The sequence below is a fragment of the Eutrema salsugineum genome, unplaced genomic scaffold (assembly GCF_000478725.1).
Source record: "Eutrema salsugineum unplaced genomic scaffold, Eutsalg1_0 scaffold_1, whole genome shotgun sequence".
In the NCBI taxonomy this organism is placed as follows: domain Eukaryota; kingdom Viridiplantae; phylum Streptophyta; class Magnoliopsida; order Brassicales; family Brassicaceae; genus Eutrema; species Eutrema salsugineum.
Window position 1 is genome coordinate 11,988,361 of NW_006256909.1, and position 9,160 is coordinate 11,997,520.

A 9,160-nucleotide genomic window follows, 5' to 3' on the forward strand; every position below is an offset into this window, starting at 1 on the left:
TTCATCATCCCTTGATCATAAGAATCCATTGGGTTGTCCCAACCATCAAAGTTACACGTATTGTGTACCCTATTTGGTTGTTGCAATCCAAGATGACTCATTATGTGACGGAGACACTTTATAACTTCTGAAATTTCTTCTTTCTTCTCAGGAAGTGCAGAATTACCAAAGGTTACTTGATTTTGGATGCTGTTTCCTAAATTTTTAATGAAAACGTGAGCATCTTCTACAGATCTAGTTGTGAAATCTCCATTACTTGCTATATCAAAAGAGTATCGTAACTCTGGAGTTATACCGTGATAGAAAATACTTAGCAGGTATTCCTCGGCATATCCATGGTGTGGACAATCTCTTTGGTTTTCCCTAAATCTTTCCCAAGTATCTAAAAGATCTTCATCTTCTTTTTGCTTAAAAGTTCTTATCTTTTTTCTTAAGAGATTTGCAAGATTTCTAGTGTAAAAACGATTTAGGAAAGCAGTTTTACACGCTGCCCACGTTTTTAGTGAAGCAGGTGGCAAAGATTTTAGCCATTTGCTGGCCTTATCTCTAAGAGAGAATGGGAAAAGACTACACTTGTGGTAATCCCCATTTGCTGTAATGGTTGCACATAATTCTTCGAAAGTCTTGATATGGTCTATCGGGTTTTCGAATGAATAACCAGAGAATTGATTTGTTGAACTAAATGGATATGGGGTACCTTAATTTCGGTTTTGCCATCCTCAGGTAAGGCTGGTTGAATAGCTCTTCGATCTCCCATGAACTTTTCGAGTGAATCGAAACTTCCAATCAGTTCATCATCATCTTTGTGTTTGACCGATCCGATCAGCTCATTGTCATCATAGATCGGTTCTTCAAGCTCGTCATCAGTCAGGTCATCATCGTCGATTGATCACCATCCACAAGATTTGGTGGATCACCAAGAGTTCCGGGAACATGTTCCCGGTCTCTCATCTCAGAGAAACCTGAAAAATTCAAAAGAAAAAGTAAAAATAAACAAGTGTTCTAATGGATTTAAGCTGGGATTCGCAACGAAACAAATTTTAGTCCCCGGCAATGGCGCCAAAAACTTGATGCGAGTTGTAAACGGGGTTTGTTGTTTTCGTTTTACTAAGCTTCAGGTTTTAAATTTATAACCCCTAAATGTCTGCAAGTGCACAGATGTGCGCTGTAGTACTTAGGGTATCGATCCACAGAGAGTTAGTTGTTTCAGTACGAATTCACTGCAACGCTTAAATCAGATTAGAACTAAAAGGTTTTGGTTTTGGTTTTGGTTTTGGGTTTTTGGTTGTCACTAAATCTAAACTAGAAAGCAAAGAAAGTAAAAGCAATTGACAAAAACGAAAGCAAACAAAAGCAAGTAGTAAGCGATTTAAACAAGAGGCGAATTGGAGCAAGTAAAAGCGAATGAAAAGCAGATAAATAGCGATTAAAAAGCAGATGAAATTGAAGGTTGTAAGCAATAAAAGACAGACGTTGGGGCTCAAGGGGTTTCGCAGGGGTTCATGGACTAAGCTATGTCGATTTTTAAACATATGATAAAGGTAATCAAATACGTATGTTCTAGAACTCGAGGCACGGAACTATGAATAGCCTACTTTCGCAGTACTAAACAACTATCTCTCGCTACCCTAATCAGTAGGTTTCCACTCTGATTCTGGAAGGGAGAAGATGCAATAGCAGGACAAGACTCATCAATATTCACAACTCAATTACTCCTATAGAAGAATTGCTCGTTTCACCCTAGTTCAGACAATCAATGAAAGCTTTCTCAACATATCATATCAGATCGGCTTCTAAGTGGCCAGCAAAAAATCATGCAGTAAGATTAAAGGCAAACGAAGAACATCTAGAAGATTATAAATCCTAAATCTATCGATTCATAAGCAAAGACACATGAAATTCCCTTTGAACAATCCCTTTAAACCCAACTGGGTAACTACTCAAACATATTGTAACAAAGCATCATAAACGAAATTGAAAGTGCAGGAAACTAAAGAAAAGAGGGAAGAAAAACGAAGAACTGAATCGCAGATGGAGGCACGATGATGCTCTCCTCGACGGCTCCTCCTTCAAAGGCGGCGGCCACCTAGGGTTTGTGAAGCACTCACACGAAATCTCTCTCTCTTTCTATCTTATGTCGTCTCCACACCTTTTGGAATGACCTAAAGGGGGTATTTATAGCTTCTGGGGTGGTTCTGGACACTTAGGACTTCAAAAATAACGAAAGGAATTGATCTGGGATTTAATTAAGTCGTCGGGAAAGTGAACGACCAAGTTCCGCGGTCGCGGTGGCTCTACCCGCGGGAAAATGGGTGTTTGCCGCGGTCCCGGCACTTGCTCTCTTCCGGAACTACATTTTCTGTCATTCTTGCATCGGAAGTATCTGAAGATCTAACCGTTGGATTGTCTCCAAACCAAGTGCATTAGAAAGCTGGTTGGATCCTCTATGTTGTCTCAAATTTTGGGGGTGATCAGACGGTGAGAAGGTCTTCATCGCTTGTCATACTTCTGACGGTCTGCATTTATCCAAAATTGCTCATTTGTTCCAAATTGCATATCTTTTGCCCAAGTTTCCTGTAAAGTCTTTTGAAACTCTAAAACATTGAAAACAATTTAAAAACCATTGAAAACAGAGTTAAAACACCTGCATAAGACATTATTATGATCCATAAAAATGGTCAAAATACGGTGTTATCATTGGTTCACTTTGGGGTTCTAGGACTGAAGGGGATCTTAAACGATGAGAAGCTGTTGAATGATCCACCCACCGCCGAAGCAGGAGATGTAACTGCGAGAGATTCTCAGGTAACAGCTGAAAGTTCTTATCCGCCTTCAAACTTGGACCCTGTAAAGTTTGAAAAATCAGAGAAAGCAAAGGATATCATAGTACTAAATGTGGGGAATCAAGTACTAAGGAAAATCACACACTGTGAAACAGCTGCAGCCATGTGGTCTACACTGAACAAGCTATATATGGAGTCCTCTTTACCTAACAGGATCTACCTACAGCTCAAGTTCTATACTTACAAGATGACTGACTCTAAAAGTATAGATCAGAATGTGGATGATTTTCTCAAGTTGGTCGCAGATCTTAACAAAATTGGTGTAGAGATAACAGAAGAAGTCCAAGCCATACTGTTGCTGAGTTCATTGTCTGACAGGTATGATCAACTCAAAGAAACACTCAAGTATGGCAGAGATACCTTGAAATTAAATGAAGTCATAGGAGCTGCTAAATCTAAAGAGAGAGAGTTGACTGAGAATGGAAGGCTGTCAAAATCTCAAGGTGATGGACTATATGTTGAATCAAGAGGCAGATCAGAGAAGAAGTTTGGCAGGGGAAATGGCAGACCGTGGAAAGGAAGATCTAAAAGCAGAGGCAGGTCAAAGTCAAGGCCAAAGTACAACAAGCACAACAAGGGCTGTTTTATCTGTGGGAAAGAAGGACACTGGAAGAGAGAATGTCCAGAGAAGTCATCAAATAAACCTACAAGTTCAGCAAACATTGCAACAGAACCAAAACAGCCACTTGTACTCACGGTGAGTCTCCAAGACACTAAGGATGAGTGGATAATGGATTCTGGGTGTAGTTTTCATATTACACCAGACAAGAATTCACTATTTGATCTGCAAGAGTATGATGGTGGGAAGGTCTTGATGGGTAATCTTACTCATAATGAAGTAAAAGGGATTGGTAAGATTAGGATTGTAAATCCAGATGGTTCGGTGGTCATATTGACAGATGTCAGATACATACCTACAATGGGAAAGAATCTGATCTCATATGGGCAGTTAGAGAAGAGCGGCTGTAAATATGAAGGAAAAGATTTTGCAGTCATTTTCTACAAGGATGGACAGAAGGTAATTTCTGGAGTGTATCAAGACGGCTTGTACTATCTTCAAAGGAAAGTAGTAAAAGGAGAAGTTACGGTGGCCAGATCTGATGTTGACATGGCAACTATTTGGCATTCAAGGCTAGGGCATATGAGTTGGAAAAACATGGATATTCTAGTCAAAGAAGGTTATTTGCCAAGGAATGAAGTAGACAAGCTAGAATTTTGTGAGAGTTGTGTACTTGGAAAATCTCACAAGCAAGGTTTTCAAACTGGCCGACACAACACAGGAGGGATACTGGATTATATACATTCTGATCTTTGGGGTTCTCCTTCTACCCCAGAAAGTCTTGGTGGGTGTAAATACTTTGTGAGCTTCATTGATGATTTTTCAAGAAAAGTTTGGGTTTATTTTCTGAAGACCAAGGATGAAGCATTTCACAAGTTCAGAGAATGGAAACAGGCGGTTGAAAATCAGATGAATAAGAAGATAAAATACCTAAGGACTGATAATGGTCTTGAATTCTGCAATACACAGTTTGACAACTTGTGCAAAGAGGCAGGAATTAAGAAGCACAGGACATGCACCTATACACCACAGCAAAATGGTGTATCAGAGAGGATGAATAAGACCATTATGGACAAAGTTAGAAGTATGCTTGCTGAGACAGGATTGGGTCAAGAGTTTTGGGCTGAAGCTACTTCTACAACAGTCTATTTGATAAACAGAACGCCAAATTCATCCATTGGTTTCAAGCTGCCAGAAGAAATGTGGACTGGTTCAAAACCAGATTTGAGTCATCTTAGAAGATTTGGTTGCTCGGCATTTGTTCATGTCACTCAAGGTAAAACAAGTCCAAGAGCAGTTAAAGGTGTATTCATGGGATATCCATTTGGCATCAAAGGTTACAGAGTTTGGTTGCCAGATGAGAAGAGGTGCACTACAAGTAGGAATGTGGTGTTTAACGAGAGTGAGCTGTACAAGAATTCTCGGAATAATGTAGATGGAAGTGCAGAAGAAGCTGATAAAGAAGCAAAGAAGTTGAGAAAAGCTGTTAAAAGGGTATCTTTCAGCCGTGATCTTATCAGAGGTCCTTCTACAGGTTATTCAAACATAGAAGCCTCATCTTCTCAAGATGGAGAAACATCATCCGAGAGTTCAGAAAGCCAAGGAAGCCCAGAAATTTCAGAGAGTTCAGAAAGTTCAGAATCAGATGAAGGAGGTGTTGGATCTGGAAATGAACAGTCTCTAGATGATTATTTGCTTGCCAGAGACAGGACAAGGAGGACCAATATTAGACCACCATCAAGATTTGAAGATGCAGATTTGAAGACTTAGACACAGATGAACCTAAGTCTTATGAAGAAGCTATGAAGAGCTCAAAGAGGAAGTATTGGGAGAATGCAATGAAGGAGGAAATGGATTCTCATAAAAGGAGTCAGACTTGGGATCTAATTGAAAAACCGGAAAAACAGAAGCTGGTGGGATGTAAATGGATCTTTAAGTTAAAACCAGGCATACCAGGAGTGGAAAAACAAAGATATAAGGCCAGGTTGGTTGCCAAAGGGTATTTGCAGCAAGAAGGCATAGATTATAATGAAGTGTTTTCTCTGGTGGTCAAGCATGTGTCCATCCGACTGATGTTATCACTTGTGGTTAACATGGACTATGAATTAGAGCAAATGGACGTTAAAACAGCATTTTTGCATGGGAATCTAGAGGAGAGGATTCTGATGAGTCAACCGGAAGGATTTATTCAAAGGGGAAATGAGAACAAGGTCTGTTTGTTGAGAAAGTCCCTGTACGGGTTAAAACAGTCTCCCAGACTCTGGAATCAACAGTTTGATGGGTTTATGAAAGAGCAGAAGTTTGAAAGAAGCAGTTATGATCCATGTGTCTACATGAAAGACACAAAGACTGCTCAGGCTATCTACTTGTTGATTTATGTAGATGATATGTTGATAGCATCAGGAAGCATGAGTGCTATTAAGAAGCTCAAAGACAAGCTGAGTAATGAGTTTGAAATGAAAGATATGGGAAAAGCCTCAAGAATTCTGGGAATGGATATCTTAAGAGATAGAGAAAAAGGAGAGCTAATTTTATCTCAGGGAAATTACTTGGAAAAGGTATTGAAATCATTTGGAATGTTTGAAGCAAGACCAGTAATTACACCAACGGCAGCTCACTTCAAACTCAGAAGTTTGTCAGAGGAGGAAAAGAAATCAGAGGCTGAACACATGGAAAAAATTCCTTATGCAAGTGCTGTGGGAAGTTTAATGTATGCAATGGTTGGTTCAAGGCCAGATTTAGCATTTGCAGTTGGTTTAATTAGCAGGTTTATGACAAGCCCAGGGAGAGATCATTGGTCAGCCGTGAATTGGGTGTTAAGGTATTTAAAGGGATCATACACTCAAAACTTGACTTTTAAGAAGGGGTCTAGTTTCTGCGTTGAAGGTTTTTCAGACTCAGATTATGCAACAGACCTAGATAAAAGAAGATCAGTCACTGGTTTTGTGTTTAAGGTCGGTGGTAACACAATTTCATGGAAGTCAAGTTTGCAGTCAGTTGTGGCTTTATCCACTACAGAGGCAGAGTACATGGCTCTCGCCGAAGCAGTTAAAGAAGCCATTTGGTTAAAGGGTTTGTGTTCAGAGTTGGGTTTTAAACAAGAGAAAGTGGTGGTTCACTGTGATTCTCAAAGTGCTCTAGCCCTAGCAAAGAATTCAGTTCACCATGAAAGAACAAAGCATATAGATGTCAAATTTCATTTCATCAGAGATATTGTGTCAGAAGGCAGTGTTGTTCTACACAAAATCCACACAGCAGCAAACCCAGCAGATTTTCTAACTAAGACCGTACTTGGCCAGAAGTTCCAGCTTTGCTGTGAGCTTCTCAACATCTGCTGAAGAGGAGAAGTGGCTACAGGTAACTCCATACACCTCACGGAACAAAAAAAAAGTGGTTAGTTTCTGTGAGTAATGCTCAAGGGTCAGAATTGAGCAAGGAATTTAATTGGAGATGGGGTTACCTGTAGAGACCTGAATCGGTGTAAAAGAAATCACTGGTTTCAGGTGGAGTATCTGACACAAGAGTTTCAAGAGGAAACACAGTTGGAACAGATGAAGGTCTCAGGTGGAGTTAATCTCGTCGGAGAAGACGACGAAGCTGTCTGGAAAGAGACAAGGATGATGTCTCAGATTTCCAGAAACAGATGCTGGTAAGGACAGTGATGAGGGCCAGCGGAGACAGAGAAGTTTACCGGAGTGGGAGCAGATCGCCGACAGCGGTGGCGATGTGGTGAACGGTGGCTTCACGCGAAGAGGAAAGAGGAAGACTAGTTTTGCAGGTGGATTTCGTCGATGTGGTGTGTTAGTCAAAAGGTGGAGATTGTTGTTGGGCTGATGTTGGTTTGACAAAACACACAGGTGGGTCTTTAATGGGCCAGACGAAAATGGACATGGTGATGAGAGAACAAGGCTTGGGAATGGTTGTTTGGCCCATTTATTATCACCTGTATTGCTTCTTATAAAGGATCAAGGTAAGAAGAAGATGAAGGGACATACAACGAGAGACAGTTCTAGAGAAACAAAGAAATCAAGGGTCTCAAGGGGTTTCTTGTTCTTTCTTTGTTGTGTCTTTGATCCTTGTTGTTTGGGAAGTGTGTGTACCTGTAAAACCAGAGTTAACATCACTTGTTAGTGGTGTGTGTAACCTCTTTGAGATAGTGAAGCTTTGGGAGCAAGAGATCTCCCCCGAGACGTACCGGTTTGAGGCCGGGAACTCGGTTAACAAATTTTGTGTCTTTTCTTTACTTGCAAGCTTTACACACTTATTTCCTTTACAATCGCAAACCTAATTACTGCTGCTGGTTATGAGGTTTAGGCGGTGGCGGCATGCCGGGACGCAGTGAAACAAAATCTCCAGGAGGAGGAGGCATTCCAGGGCGAAGCAGAGGCGATTCTTGCATCCCATGAGATGGAAGAGTGTCTCTCATCAAACCACCAGGCGGAGGGACATCGGCCTTTGCCCAGAAAATTGCTGATGCGGCCTGCGGATCGAGACTGAGAGAAGAAGAGAGGTCGAGAATGAAAAAGTGAAAAGGAAAAGCAAGAGGGTATTTTTTTCAGAATAACCCAAGTATTAGTCGACCAAATTTTTCCTGGGCTGAGAGATCAATTTTTTCCCATAAAATTAATTAATTTGGTTCAATTTATTTTTTACTTAGGCGGGTAATGAAAATTTGAATTGGGGTTAACTCTATTATAACGTTTATGTGCTATTATAGATGAACTGAAGAACGAAAAATTAAGTGTAAGCACATTATTTTTTCCCGTCCAACATATTATAGCGTTTACCTTTTCAAAAACGCTATAAAAAAGTTGGTTATGAGTCAACAATAGCAGATACACATAAACTGTTATTCTGTAGTGCTATTAATACTCGTTTTTCTTGTAGTGAAAAGATTAGATTGATGACTTGGGAACAAATTTAAGTTTTAAAAATATTCACTTCTCTTAATTAATAGTAGTTGATAGTGAATAAATATATGAAATGTCGTCCATATACAAAATTCGGAAGTGGATGTACAATCGTATTGATTCAGCGGGAGTGCAGACCATGAATTCAGTGAAGGGGTAGAAGGATTCATGCATGAGGCAGAAAAACTTCCAAAGACGATTACCAGTCGTATGATGTATTGTCCTTGTCCTAAATGCATGAATAGAAAATTTATCACTATCACGAAGATGTGGTTGATAGAGGATTTATGCCACATTACTTTATATGGTATCATCATGGAAAAGATCATGGGGATCCAGAAACTTACTATGAGATCCAGAAACTTATTTATAGTCTTGGGTTACCTTCTGAGATGATAGATGTCTGTGTTGACAATTACATGCTATTTTGAAAAGATGATGATAAGTTGCAGGAATGTCGATTTTGTCATAAACCAAGATATAAGCCACAATAAACTAGTCGCAGCAAAGTACCGTTCCAGCGTATGTGGTACCTTCCTATAACTGATAGGTTGAAAAGAATGTATCATTCTGAAAGGACAGTGACAGCGATGAGATGGCAGACATATCATTTGCAGACAGATGGAAAGATTACTCATCCGTCGGATGCAAAAGCGTGGAACACTTTAACTCAGTACATCCAGATTTTGCCAAAGAGAAACGAAATGTATACCTTGGTCTATGCACAGATGGATTTAGTCCATTATGTATGTCAAGTAGACAATATTCGTTATGACATGTAAACTTAACGCCTTACAACTTTCCTCCAGATTTGTGCATGCAAAGAGAATTTTTATCCTTGAATATTT

General features: G+C 39.9%; 1 non-coding gene across 1 annotated transcript; it reads left to right on the forward strand.

Moving 5' to 3' along the window:
• Positions 1–330: 330 nt before the first annotated feature.
• On the forward strand, positions 331–438 carry LOC112082552. Its single transcript, XR_002897219.1, has one exon. It is a non-coding gene; the product is annotated as a small nucleolar RNA R71 (small nucleolar RNA).
• The last annotated feature ends 8,722 nt before the right edge of the window (positions 439–9,160 follow it).